The 14,379-nt window shown below is 38.8% G+C and overlaps 1 protein-coding gene and 1 long non-coding RNA gene across 8 annotated transcripts in view; one reads left to right on the top strand and one right to left on the bottom strand.

Moving 5' to 3' along the window:
• The window catches only part of LOC106094761 (Y+L amino acid transporter 2), a 288,122-nt gene that overhangs the window by 232,894 nt on the left and 40,849 nt on the right, over nt 1–14,379 (top strand). The window lies entirely within an intron of this gene.
• On the bottom strand, nt 5,990–12,950 carry LOC131995073 (uncharacterized). The gene is made up of 2 exons (XR_009397127.1): nt 12,074–12,950; nt 5,990–6,441 (listed from the first exon to the last, which is right to left on the bottom strand). It is a non-coding gene; the product is annotated as an uncharacterized LOC131995073 (long non-coding RNA).

Consider the following 14,379-nt stretch of genomic DNA (forward strand, 5'->3'; position numbering starts at 1 on the left):
TAGAATGAACTTTAATTAAATATACTTTTTTTACACTTTTTATCTGAAACAAGCTAAAAGTAACAGATGATAACTGACAGAAGAAAGAATGCAATTACAGAGTCACAAGTTGTGAAAAAATTTGTCAACGCCGACTATATGAAAAATCCGCAATTACTTTTTGGGCAACCATATATTAGGTAATGGATCGATTTGAACCATATTTGGCACAATTAATAAAATCATAACAAAACACGTAATGCAAAATTTCAGCTAAATCGGATAAGAATTGCGCCCCCTAGTGGCTCAAGAAGTCAAGATTCAAGATCAGTTTATATGGCAGCTATATCAGGTAATGGGCCGATTTAGACCATACTTTGCACAGTTTTTGGAAGTCATACCATCGTCGTACAAAATGTCAGCCAAATCGGATAGAAATTGCGTCCTCTAGTGGCTCAAGAAGTCAAGACCCCATATAGGTTTATATGACAGATATATCCGGTTATAGACCGATTTCAACCATACTCAGCACAGTTGTTGGAAGTCATAAAAAAACAACTCATGCAAATTTTCAGCGAAATCGGATTATAATTGTGCCCTCTAGTGGCTCAAGAAGTCAAGATCCAAGATCAATTTATATGGCAGCTATATCAAAACATGGACCGATATAGCCCATTTACAATCCCAACCGACCTACACTAATAAGAAGTATTCGTGCAAAATTTCAAGCGGCTAGCTTTACTCCTTCGAAAGTTAACGTGCTTTCGACAGACAGACGGACGGACGGATATGGCTAGTATAAAATAAAAATATGGCCAGTAGTAAAAAGTTAGGTGTTTACATAGGGCATCAACAAACCCTCTCCATCTTGCTCAATCGTTGGCCAGAGCCTTGGCTTGATTCCACGATATATGTGGTCAGTTGTTGTTGAGACAGCAACGAATGAACATACGCAGGGATATACGCATCGTTTTTCTGTTTTTATTTTAAAAGCAACGATTGTTATTTATAAAACGGTTGGAATGTCTAGAAACATATTTAAGTTTTCTTATTTTATGTTTTGCAAAACACGAATCATTACGTCCCAAAAATCACTTTTTACATATTGAGAGAATTAAGAATGCCTTAAGAGAATATTTGACAAATACAGTCACATTGTTATTTCAGACATCGCTGGTCTACATCGACAGGCGTGGTTTTTGTTCTTATTTGCAGTTCTTTATTTGAATTACGATTTGTCCAGATATTTCAAAGTTTTTGTCGTAGGCAGCGATTTATGAAAACTTGGATTTTGCGGGTTGTTGCTTGTGTCAAGCTTAAAGTTGTGCAGCTATTTAAAAAAAAACTAGCATCCCGGTGGTCCGGTTCGCTAGTCCCGTTTTATATACCCTCTTTTTAGTGTAGGACTTCCAAAAACCTAGGTAGTCACTCAGTTTTATGAAGTTTTGTAATAATTTCGTATAAAATTTCAGAAATCTGTCCCCATTTGTAAAGAAAGTGCCAAATTGGACCAAGAATAAAATACATCGGAAAATACGTTGATATTTATACATTTAGGTACCAAAACGTACAAAATGGTACATTCTTTGCAATTTGAGCTAAAGTTCTGAAATTTGAGATGCGGGTACAACTTGAAGTTTTTTGGAAGTTTTTTTTTCCAAATTCGTACATTTTGGTACCAAAACGTATAAAATGGTACTCTCTTTATGTATTGAGCTAGAGATCTGAAACTTTGGATACAGGTACACCTCGATAGTATACATATATCGGGCGACTAGATTTTTTTGTAATTCGTACATTTAGGTACCAAAACGTACAAAATGGTACTTTCTTTGCAATTTGAGCTACGGCTACAGCTAGGATTATATAATTTTGCACAAATGTTGGTCTCGCGTCGGAGGCCCAAGATAAGCCCGTGTTTGGTGAGATTCGTGATTCAAGGTATTAAATAGTACCAAATGGTATTAAAGTGGATACTATTTGCCCAGGGTGCACGCATATGTAAGGAGAATGTTATTGTTATTATTATTTAGTCACCAATCATATATTTCTATGTTTAATCTATATGTCGGATTTCAGACCTCTAGCTCTATCTGCAAACGAAGTTCCAAACGGTACAAAAATTTACGAATTTTGAATAGTTCATTTATTCACCCATCATACATTTCCTAGTTGTACCTACATGCCAAATTTCAAACCTCTAGCTCCATCCGCAAAGAAAGTACCAAATGGTACCAATTGCCGTACTAAACGTACGTTTTCTCCCGTTACCAGTACTATTTTTCCATTTTTATACCCTACACCACCACTTTGGTACAGGGTATTATAAGTTTGTGCATTTGTTTGCAACGCTAAGAAGGAGAAGAGCTAGACCCATTAATAAGTATAGCGATTGACTTTGAATTACTTTCTGATTCGATTTAGCCATGTCCGTCTGTAAGTCCATGTATTCTTGTAATCAAAGTGCAGGTCGTATTTGTTGTCCAATCATCACGAAATTTTGCACATACCACCTTTTTGGCCAAAGGACGAACGCTATTGATTTTCGGTTCAGATTTAGATATAGCTCCCATATAAATATATCGCCCGATTTGTAATTAAATGTCCGTAGCCGCTACATTTTTCAACTGATTTGCACACAATTTGGCAGAGATTGGTTTGTTATTGATCTTAACATATCTGCGAAATTTCATCAAAATCAGTTCAGATTTAGATGTAGTTCCCATATATATGTATCTCCCGATTTGCACTTAAAATTCTACCTCTATCCATCCGCCCTGTACAAAGTTCACCCATTTAAATAATACCTATTTGGTACATTTTCAGTACCTAAATGTACAAATTTCCAAAAACTCCTATAGTCACGCAATTAAGGTTGGCACAGTGTACCTAAGTTCCAAAATTCCGAGCTCTAGTTCAATTTACACAAAATGTACCAAATAGTACCAATTCCGGAACTAAACGTACTCCCATTTCCGGTACGATTTTCCAAAAATTTTTTAGTACCTAAACGTACTAAAAATCCAAATTCAGCCTTATCCCGTGCCTACGACCCAAGACCAACATGAATGCAAAATTTCATGATTCTAGCTTTAGCCGTTTGGGCTGGGCGCTGATCAGTCAGTCACGCAGCTCTTTTATATATATAGATAGATTTCATATTGCTATTGAAGATTCTGACTTCTGCTAATTCCAAACTTTGTTAATTTTAAGAAAGGCACTTCTAGCCTTATTGATGCTCTATTGCTCTATTTTGCCTGTTAGTAATACCAGTTGAACATGTGTCTTATAACAGGCCGAACTGGTACCATTGCTTCTCAAGAATGGACGAAACCTTTCAATGCTAATATCGAAAATTAAAAAATAGTTGTGTTTAGTATTGAAACTATGTCCTTGCATAACGTGGAGATTTAACATACTAATCAGCACAAGCACTTTTATGGTTGACGCTCTTTTTCAAACGAACTGTCTTCAAACCTACCAAATATATATTTCCACCAATCACGACAATATGGGACTCAAATGAAAGGTATTTAAGATTAGAAAACGTATCAGATATCCAATTGTAGGACTACGTGTTCGGGGGACCACCCCAACCCCCAAAACACCCCTAAGCCGGACATATTTACCGACCATGGCAATATGGATCTCAAATGAAAGGTATTTGCGAGTAAAATACGTATTTGATATCCAAATTCGGGACAAAGTTTCTGGAAGTCCACCCCTTTCCCAAAACACCACCCAAACAGGACTTATTTACTGACCATGGCATTATCTGGCTTAAATAAAAGGTATTTGAGTGTAAAATACGAATTTGATATCCAGATGTAGGACCAAGTGTTTGGGGGGCCTCCCATCCCCGCGAACATACCCCAAAGAAGACAAATTTACGACCATAGCAATATGGGATTGGAATGAAAGGTCTTTGGAAGTAAAGCACGAATCTGATATCAATGTTCGGGAAAAGTTTTTATGGGGCCATCCCACCCCCATAACACCACGCAAATAGGAATTTATTGTTGACCATTGCAATATGAGGCTCAAATAAGATGTATTTTGGAGTAGAACACGAATCTGATATATATTTCCAAAGCCAAGTCTCTGTGTGGCCGCCCCATCCCCCACAACCGGTCATGTTTGCCGACTATGGAAAAATGGAGCTTAAATGAAGGGTATTTGGGAGTAGACCATGAATTTGACATCAACATTCGGGACCAACTGTCAAGGGGAGTCCCACAACCATAAAAACCCCCAAGTAAGACGTATTTGCTCACCGAGACAATTTTTCAAAGGTATTTGAGATTAGTAATCGAACGTGATAACCATTCTTGGGGTCATGTTTTTGCAATATGGGGTTTAAAAAAATGGTGTTTGAGAGAGGAGCGCGATGCTGACATTTTTCAGGGCCAAGTGTCTGGGGGACCACCTCACCCCCGAAAACACCCCTAAATCAGACATCATGAGAATATCGGGCTGAAATAAAGTATTTTAAAAATGGAGTACACCTTACACCCAAACTTAAATTCGCAGACCAATAAAGATGGGATTCAGATAAAGGCACTTATATTGTTAAACCGTTTGTCAAGCGATATACTATTTTCGTAGCATTTTATTTCACTGAAAGCTCTTTAATTGTCGAAAATAAATATTCCAAGGAAAATTTTGTTCCATATAAAGTAAAAGAAGGCGCAGCGGACGGGCCTCATAAAGGTCCCTAATTATCGTATATCTTTTTCAAAAACTTTATACTAACTATGAACAAAGCTTGTTTTCGGTGTGTAACGCCCGATACATTGAACAAAATATAAACATGAAGAGTAAAACAGAAATGTTGAAATTTATTCAGTGGACGAAAGAGGAATCTGAATAATTGCATTCTTGGCTAATTGTAATGTTTAAATGACAGAAATATTTTAAAATAAATAAATTAAAACAAGAAAAAGCGTGCTGGGCCGAATCTTTTATACCCTCCACCATGGATCGTATTTGTCTAGTTCTTTAATGACTTTTCGAATAGAAAAACACTACCTCCAAAACTTCAGGCTAATCGAGTAATAATTGCGCCCTCCAGAGGCTCAAAAAGTCAAACTGGGAGATCGGTTAATATGGCAGCTATAACAGGTTACGTACCGATTTAGAACATACTTAGAACAGTTGTTGGAAGTCATACCAATACGGCATATGCAAATTTCAACCATATTGGATAAGAATTTCGCCCTCAAGAAGCCCAAGAAGTCTAATCGAAAGATCGGTTTATATGGCGACTATATCAGGACATAGACTGATTTAGACGATACTTAAAACAGTTGTTGGAAGTCAAAATGAAACATTTCATGCAAAATTTCCGCCAAATCGGATAAGAATTGCGCCCTCTAGAGGCTCAGGAAGTCTATTCGGGAGATCGGTTTATATGGCGGCTAATCAGGTTATGAACTGATTTAGACCATACCTGGCACAGTTGTCGGATGTGATACCAAAACACCACGTTTCAAAATTTCAGCCAAATCGGATAAGCTCAAGAAGTCAAACCCCAAGATCGGTTTATATGTTAGCTATATCAAAACATGGACCGATTTGGTCCATTTACAATCCCAACCGACCTACGCTATTAAGAAGTAATTGTGCAAAATTTGAAGCGTTTAGCTTTACTCCTTCGAAAGTTAACGTGCTTTCGACATAAGGAGGACAGGCGAACGGTCATGGCTAGATCGACTTATAATTTCGTGACGATCAAGAATATATATACTTTATGGGATCGTTGACGCATATTTCGAGGTGTTGCAAACGGAATGACGATATCAGAATACCCCCCATCCTATGGTGGAGGGTATAAAAGTTACATTGTGTTGAATTGCCTTTGTAAGTTGACCCAAAGGGCTTTGGAAGCAGAATCAGGATTCTGCTAATGAGATCAGAGGATCGCTTAACTCCACTATGAGGCACGGGAGTTGTCGTAATACTACGGAGTTGACCTTGTAGCTGAAGCCTTATTATTGAAATAAAAAAGTGCTTTTGTAGATTTCAATGTGCTTTATTATACAAAGATTTGGCTTAACTTTTCAAAGCGATACACTTGACTGGTTGCACACTTTCCTTTGAATTCAGGGTAGACTCCAAGTTTCTTACAACGGTTCTTATGTGAAACAAATTAATGCTCAGGGAGATGTTGTAAAAAAAACCAATTAGAACGATAATGTAATAACTAGAGGAGTGCAATAGTATTGAGTAATTGAGAAATGAGTGAATGTTTGAGAATGAGATAGCTTAAATGTAATTTTTGAAACGTATCCATTAGTGCTCTTCGTGAGCGGGCATTCTGTGGTAAGTCAAGGAAGGTTTATACTACAAACTTGTTGAACTCGCTTCAACATATTCCCGCCTCAAAGTGAGGCCTCTCCTTCAAATCAACAGTGTCGTGGGTATTCACTGCACTAGGTAATGGTAGCGACTGGCATTGACGATCTGAAAGTAAAGAATAGAAAGGAGCATATACAAGTGAATAAATGGTATATTATAAGTGATCATTCAGTTGGCGTAGTGTTTTGAGTCGGTAAAACACATAGCTTAACGATTGGTCGAGTGATGGTTCCACTTTGTGTCAATATTTCGGCTACTCTGACGTTGTTGTCGGAGCCATAGTGAACTTTTGTGACTCTTCCAAGCCTCCAGTCGGTAGGGGGTAGTAACTCGTCTTTAATCACAACAAAATCATTGATTTTAATATTATTTTTTGTGGTTTTCCATTTAATGCGACGTTGTAATTCAGTAATATACTCCGTCTTCCATCGTCGCGCGAAAATTTGTTGCAGTGCCTTTAGCCGTTCCCAACGATTTAACAGTGAAATGTTGTCTTGTGCAATGTTTTGAGAGGGCTCGACGATAATTGGTGCACCGCGAAGAAAGTGGCCCGGAGTTAATGGGTTTAGCTCATTAGGATTTCCGGATATAGGCGATAAGGGACGGGAGTTTAATATTGATTCGACCATTATCAAAAGTGTTGTAAGTTCCTCGAATGTTAGTGTATGAGAAGCGGCAACTTTTTTTAAATGGGTTTTCATGCTTTTAACGGCCGCTTCCCATAATCCGCCCATGTGCGGTGCGTAGGGTGGAATGAAGGACCAGTTAAAACCATGAGTAGCATACTTTTCAACCAGAGATTGTTCGGCAGATTTTAAGAATTCATGGTGTTCTTTTAGAAGCTTATAGCTTGCACCGACAAAGTTCCTTCCATTGTCGGAAAAAATTGTCTTTGGAAGACCTCGCCTTCCGGTAAAGCGGGAAAACGTCGCGATAAATGCTTCGGAGGATAATTCCGAGCAAGTCTCCAAGTGGACGGCCTTAGTGGAGAAGCACACAAATACGGCTGCATATCCTTTCAACGTTTTTGAATTTCGGACTTTCGATGCTCGAATATTGAAAGGTCCCGCAAAATCGACACCGGTAAACGTAAAAGGCAAGGAGAATTGGACGCGCTCAGGTGGAAGCGATGCCATTATCTGATTTTGGAAACGATGCTTGACGATAGTACATGGTTTACAATTACGAATACATTGGCGGATAATATTTTTAACTCGAGGGATATAAAAGCCTTGGCGAATTGCTCGGAGCATGGTGTGATGCTCAGCGTGCAAAAGGATACGATGGGTGAATTTTATCATAAGTTCAGCCAATTTCGATTTTTCAGGTAGAATGATTGGATGAATTTCTTCATAGCTAAGACCACAATTCGTTAGCCTGCCGCCTACTCTCAATAGACCGGTATCGTCGATAACTGGATTAATCGCGAGAATTTTGCTTTTCTTGCTAATTGGCTTTTTCTCGCACAGAGCTTCAAGTTCTCTTGGAAACGCGACTTTTTGTGATAAGTGGATTAGACGACGTTTCACGAAATCAATCTCGTCGTGCCGTAAGAGTGTACTTGAAAATGTTTCTTTCCTTTTCGATGACTGGTAAAATCTGAAGATATAGCATATAACTCTAAGACATCGATTGAATGATGAGAACCTGGAAATAATTTCTTCTGCGTTTTCTGAGGTGTGATAACTGCAGACTCGTTTCGCTTCGAGATCTGTAGGCTCAAATGTTCGTGGTTTTGGCCAGTGCTGGTGCGGTTGAGACAGCCACGAAGGCCCATGCCACCAAAGTTGGCATGTCGACAAATCTAAAGGAGCGCACCCTCGTGAACCAAGATCAGCTGGATTTTCGTCAGTTTTTACGTAATTCCACTGACTTATATCTACCACGCTTAATATGTCACTAATCCTATTGGCCACGAAGGTCTTTAATGTCTGTGGGGACTTTTGTAGCCATCCAAGGACAATGGATGAGTCCGTCCAAAGAAATAATTTGTGTTCTATCTGTACGTCATTTGATATACTTTTGATTAATTTCGTTAGCAAGTCTGCTCCACATAGTTCTAATTTAGGGATCGTGGTTCTTTTTAAGGGCGCCACTTTTGTTTTGGAGACTAATAGGTTTGAATAAATGTCGCCATCTGGATGAACAACTCGGATGTATACCGCTGCACAATACGCCTTCTCTGAGGCGTCACTAAACCCATGAATTTGAATTGACGCTTGAGGCGAGAATTGAATCCATCTTTTAATTTGTATGTCTGATACATGTTGTAAATTTTCAACAAAGGATGACCAGCGTTGAAGGATGGGCGCTGGTACACTTTCGTCCCATCCTAGCCTTTCTTCCCATAGGTCTTGCATTAGCATTTTTGCGATGACTATAGTTGGGCCCAACCAACCAAGTGGATCGAATAGCTTCGCTATGGTGGATAGTATTTTCCTTTTCGAAGTGAACTGATCAATTTCGATAGGTTCAACTGTATAATAGAAGAAATCGGCCATCGCGTTCCACCGAACGCCTAAAGTTTTAATAGAACTTTGATCTTCGATATTCAGGAATTCTTCGCTAAGAAGATCTTCGCGGGGCCAGCTTTCTAACAGAATCTTATTGTTTGCTGTGAGTTTTTTTAATGAAAATCCCGCAGAAGAAAGGGATCTAACGAGTTGTTCTTGTTTAACTTTGGCTTCCTCGAGGGAATGAGCGCCTGACAAGACATCGTCTACATAGATCTCATTTTGTAATATGTTTGAGGCTTTGGGGTATAGATTCTTACAATCTTTGCTTAGCTCCAAAAGAGTACGAATGGCGAGAAAGGGTGCCGCATTCACGCCAAATGTAACTGTTTTTAAGCGAAAGACCTCCACTGCTTTGTCTTCGAAAGTACGAAATAGAATTTGTTGGTATTGCTGATCGTCTTCATGGATCCATATCTGACGGTACATCTTTTGGATGTCACCGTTAAATACGTACCGATAATATCGCCAGTTGAGAAGAACTTTCATTAAGTCTTGTTGTAAGATTGGCCCAGCATGCAAAACGTCATTTAATGATAGTCCAGAGGTAGTCTTTTTAGAGGCGTTGAACACCACGCGTACTTTGGTAGATTTACTTTCTGGCCGGATGACGGCATGGTGGGGCAAGAAGTAGTTGTGGACCTTTGGTGATTTTTCTTCTTTCGGCTTTGCAGGGACCATGTGTTCTAACGCAATATATTCTCTGAGAACTTTGTCGTATTCATATTTTAGTTCTTGATTTTTGCTTAAATGTTTCTCCATTCTGCAGTACTGGGCGAATGCCATATGTCTCGAAGACCCAAGGAATTTTTCGTCAGGAAATTCCTGTATGAAAGGTAGTCGAACTACGTATCGACCTTCTTGATCTCGATACGTTGTGGATTTGTAGAAGTTTTCACACCAGATGTCAGCATCTGATGTAGGCTTTGGCTTTCCAACCTCCTCCAACTCCCAGAATCTTTTCAGCTGTTCTTGTAGAGCTGCATTGTCTGAAGCAGTCGCAAGGGTTGAGAATGTCTTAATGTACTCGGATTCTGTGGGTCCTGATAAGTACCACCCAAACTGAGACTCTCGAGCTTCGATGCCATTCCCAATTTGTACAGTCATTCCGGTTTTGTTAATGAAGGGAAGATAATCGCTTCCAATTATCATTTCTATTGGTGCTTGTTTATAGAAAAAAGGATCTGCGAGACTCAAATGTTGTACTTGCTGGATAAGTGTAGATCTAATGGGTCGCGAAGGCAAAAAGTGAGCTAGACTTGACACTACTAGTGCTTTAACTTGAATTCTAAAGTCGGAATAAGTAGATTTTAACGTTAGCAAACATTTTCCCTTGCAGCTGCTTACTATAGTGCCTCCCAGTCCGGAAATTTGGGAGTTGTGCTTTTCCAAAGGAATCATCAGTTTCTGCTGAATGCGCTTGGCTATGAAGCTTTTCTCCGATCCGGTATCTAACAGTGCCCGGACTGTGAATAGTTCTCCACCGTGTTCTAAATGAATTCGAGCAGTCGGAAGAATAGTAGTACCTTCATTCTGCGAGAACAGCGTGTTTATTTCATAATTGGCTATGGTGGTGTTCAAAAATGAGTTTTCATTGGACTGTCTTGATGTGGTAGGAACATCTTGTGAAGTCGTATCTATCGTTTCGTAATTCTGAGAAGTATCTAACGAATTTGTACTTTTAGACTCGAGGTGAAGCATTGTGTGGTGCTTTTTGTTGCAGATAGAACACGATCTCCTGCTGGTGCAATTTGGTTTAAAATGTTTTTGTGAAAGGCAGTTCAAACACAATTTGTTTTCCATGGCGTATTGAATGCGATCCTGTGGCGCTAAAGACTTAAAGTTTTGGCATACCATCAGCGAATGATATTGATTGCATGTTTTGCAAAAGGGCTTGGTTTGGTTCTCCGTCTCGGAAACTTGAAAGGAGTTTGCCTTTGAATTATACGTTTCCCTGGAGTTCGGCTTACGAAAGTCAATGATTGTCTCCAGCTTCTCTATTCTTTTAGACAAAAATTTCTCCATTTGAGACCACGAAGGCAATTCCTTATGATCATCTAAGGAGTCCTCCCATGCTCGTAGAGTATTATCAGGGATTTTGGACGAGGCTATGTGAATCAGTATTGGATCCCAATTTTCTACTGCAATTCCATATGACCTAAATATCGCCAAACTATCAGTAATGGAACTCAGAATTTGTCTGATGGACTTAGGATTTTCGTTTTGGGCGAATTGAATAGAAAATAGCTTTTTCATCTGCTGATTTACTAAAATCCGTCTGTTTTCGTACCTATTAATCAATGCCTCCCAAGCTAAATTGAAATTCGCGTCTGTGAGCTCAAATTTCTTGACGATGTCGTAAGCCTCACCTCGTGTTTTACCACGCAGGTGGTACAGCTTTTGAGCCGGGGACAAACTAGGGTGTTTGCCAAATACCGCAGAAAAAATATCCCTAAATGCTGGCCATTGAGAGTATCCCCCCTCAAAAAGTGGAGTGTCGCATGGGGGTAATTTTAGTGAAGGGACATGTTGTTGTGGTGGTAGTTCTACACTAAGTGCTTTTTGGCTCTTGGCGCAAATTAGAATCATCGTGCCTTCTTTGCATTTTTGGTACATACAACTAGCTTCTTCAAATTTAACACCGTACTGGTCGTTATAATCGTGTACTTCTTTTTCATCTTCTAAGACCAGTGTTTCATAACTAGATACTAATTGAGACCACCTCCGCTCCAACTCGAGATCTTTTATTTCCAATAATTGTACGGTGAATGTTTCTGGTTTTTGGGATTCGAATTTTGAGCAAAACGTTATAAGTTGATCTAGATCAAATAAAAACTTTCGACGCGCGGCCATTATGAATAGAAATTTTTGTGTTGGGTTTTCCTATTCGAAAGTATTTGAATATTTTTGTGTATTTTTGAATATATTTTTTTTGTTATAAATGTCCAACGTATGTTGCTTATTAAATGAAAAATAATAAGTTTTTCCCGGGTAAATTTTCTCTTTCTATGATTGATGGCAACCCCGTCTCCCAATGTATCTTTGCAATGCCTACGACGTTTTCTGTACTATATCTAGATACATGTATAACGAAATGTAAGTTGAAAAATTTATTGGACGGCTGTTGTGACGAAAATGGGAGAGGGTGTTCAGTGACAAGAGCAAGAGTTCGCTATCAGTTGTTTATGTCTGCTTGGTGATAATAATAAAAAAGCTTGACTTACCCCAGTTTACAACCATTACTTGGGAAATGAATATCGTAGGAGCTGCAGCGCTGGCAGCGTTAATAATCTCTGACTTCTTGCTTGTTGTATATGTTGTTGTTGTTTTTTTTTTTCCACTACTTGCTAACTCCCACTTTACAGTTAATTTCTTCTCTATTTTTAAGAGTGATCGCACATAACCAAATGAGGATCGTTTTGTTAATCAATAATTTTTTCACCAATACGATATGCAAACATTAATTCTTATTTCCACAGCAAGATTCTCTTTTTTTTTTTTCCCACGGGGCAGTAAAGGCCTCCTTCTTGTAAACTCTTTTTATTTGTTATCGTTGTTTAATACATTATTGTTTGCAATTAATTTGGGAAAATAACAAAATTTTGCACTAGACGGGAGGTCAACAGAATTTGCTACCGTTTATTGGAGCTCTTTTTTTTTTTACTTTTTGCAGGCGTTTATTACCGATTAAATCTTATTTCTCGCTGATCGAAACTTCGTTTGTATAACTATTAATTTTCCCATTTTTATCACCACCTTTTGTCATATTATATTTCTTTTGAGCTACTACTTTAAATGTCTTTTTCTTTTTTGACGTTTGTCTCCTTCGTTGGATGTGTTCATACATCTGTCATCGCAGTAGTATCTAAAAGCTGGTTGCTTTGAAATTTGGAATTGTTTGTACGATTTGTCTGTAATCTTTCAAAAAGTTGAATGTTTCATATCTGGCAATTACGATCACTCGGGTTTCTTTTGTTGTCCCGATTGGAATCTTGGGAGAGAATGACGTTTTGTAAAATAGTGAGAACGTTTGTGTTGTTAATGTAATGATAACGCGGTTCTTCACTACGGGAGCGTTTATTTTTTTATTTTCATTTTCATCTGTTTTACTTATAAATGTTAGGTATAAAATTAATAATTAAAATCCTTCCGATATATATTTTTTTTTTTTTTTTTTTAACACAATTTTTATTGATAGATTTTCGATTTGTTTAGTCTTGGTTGTTCTTTTTGATTTGCATTACGACTCCGGTACTAAAGTCGTGTTGTTGCACTGTTACTCCTATCTTCGTCTTTTTCTCCACTTGATCACTTACAAAAACCACACAATCACCTGCATATACTTACCGCTTCTATTCCTTACTATATTGAAACAAGTCATCTCTTGTCGGTTGAAGCTATGTTCCAAACCAGGTTTTCCTTGTAGGTGTTGCTTTCTTGTAGAAGTTGATCCTGGCAGAGAAACTACGGACGTGTTCTATTTAAATCTTCCTCTTAGAAGTTGATGGCGTTGTCTTCCCGAAAAAACTGATGAAGTTGGTGGAACTGGTGACCGCCTTCTATGTTGTCTTTTCGTAGAATTTGCTGACTGCTTTCTGTTGTTTTGTATTTGCTGTCGGTTGGTTTCACCTTCTCCTAATATCAGATTAGAGAGAGGCTCGGACAATGTTTTGTGCCATAAAGAAATATAAATCTTTTGTATTCCTATTCTTGTATGAACTGTTGAGTGGAGCGGACGTTTTGTTATTTCACTCCGCAAGAATTTTGCTGTAAATAATAATAGGCAGTTATTTTTGGAAAAAAAATTCAGTCACTCAAAGATAGCTACAATAATCTTATCCATAGAATATTAGGCATAGAATGGACTCCTAAAACCCAACATCTGTGGGGGTGGTATCAGGCCGTAGCATGTTGTCATCTACTTATACCTCGACTGGTGGAGCAGTTGCTCCAGGCTCCAGTTACCGACAGACTACTGGTCAGCAGAGGCTTTTAACGAAGACAACTGGTTCGAGTCTTAAGGACTAGTCCATCGGCCTTCCCCGGCAAACCAACACGCTTTAAGAGGTTGGAATAATAGAAGGCACATCACTCAAAGGTTTATCGAAAAGGGCTGCGGTCGCCTGGAGGGCATCCTATGCCTTAAATAACTAGGTCGAACAACAGTAAGGTGGATTCAAGAATCTTTGCTTATGTCGCTAGGGACAGTTTGGTGATGGCAGTTTTCGACAAGAGAGAAAAACATGGCATACCTAAGAACAATTGCAGTGGGATAGTCAATGGACTGTCATCAGTATACACCGACGTTCTTGCGGAATTTCCTCGGTCTCTCCAGTTTGTGACGATGCTTGCTGGTATCGGGGCCGATACGATCTAATTGCTTTCGGGGATCAACGCTCAATTGAAATGTATCGTTGCGCCTTAAGAAAGATTGGGGAGATCTTTCCAGGCGCAGCACTAGATTTAGTCAAGCGTGAATATATTCCTCCTCGACCAATGGCGCACGCTTGGATACCAAGGATTCCCTCAG

This window comes from Stomoxys calcitrans, chromosome 1 (genome assembly GCF_963082655.1).
Source record: "Stomoxys calcitrans chromosome 1, idStoCalc2.1, whole genome shotgun sequence".
Classification (NCBI taxonomy): domain Eukaryota; kingdom Metazoa; phylum Arthropoda; class Insecta; order Diptera; family Muscidae; genus Stomoxys; species Stomoxys calcitrans.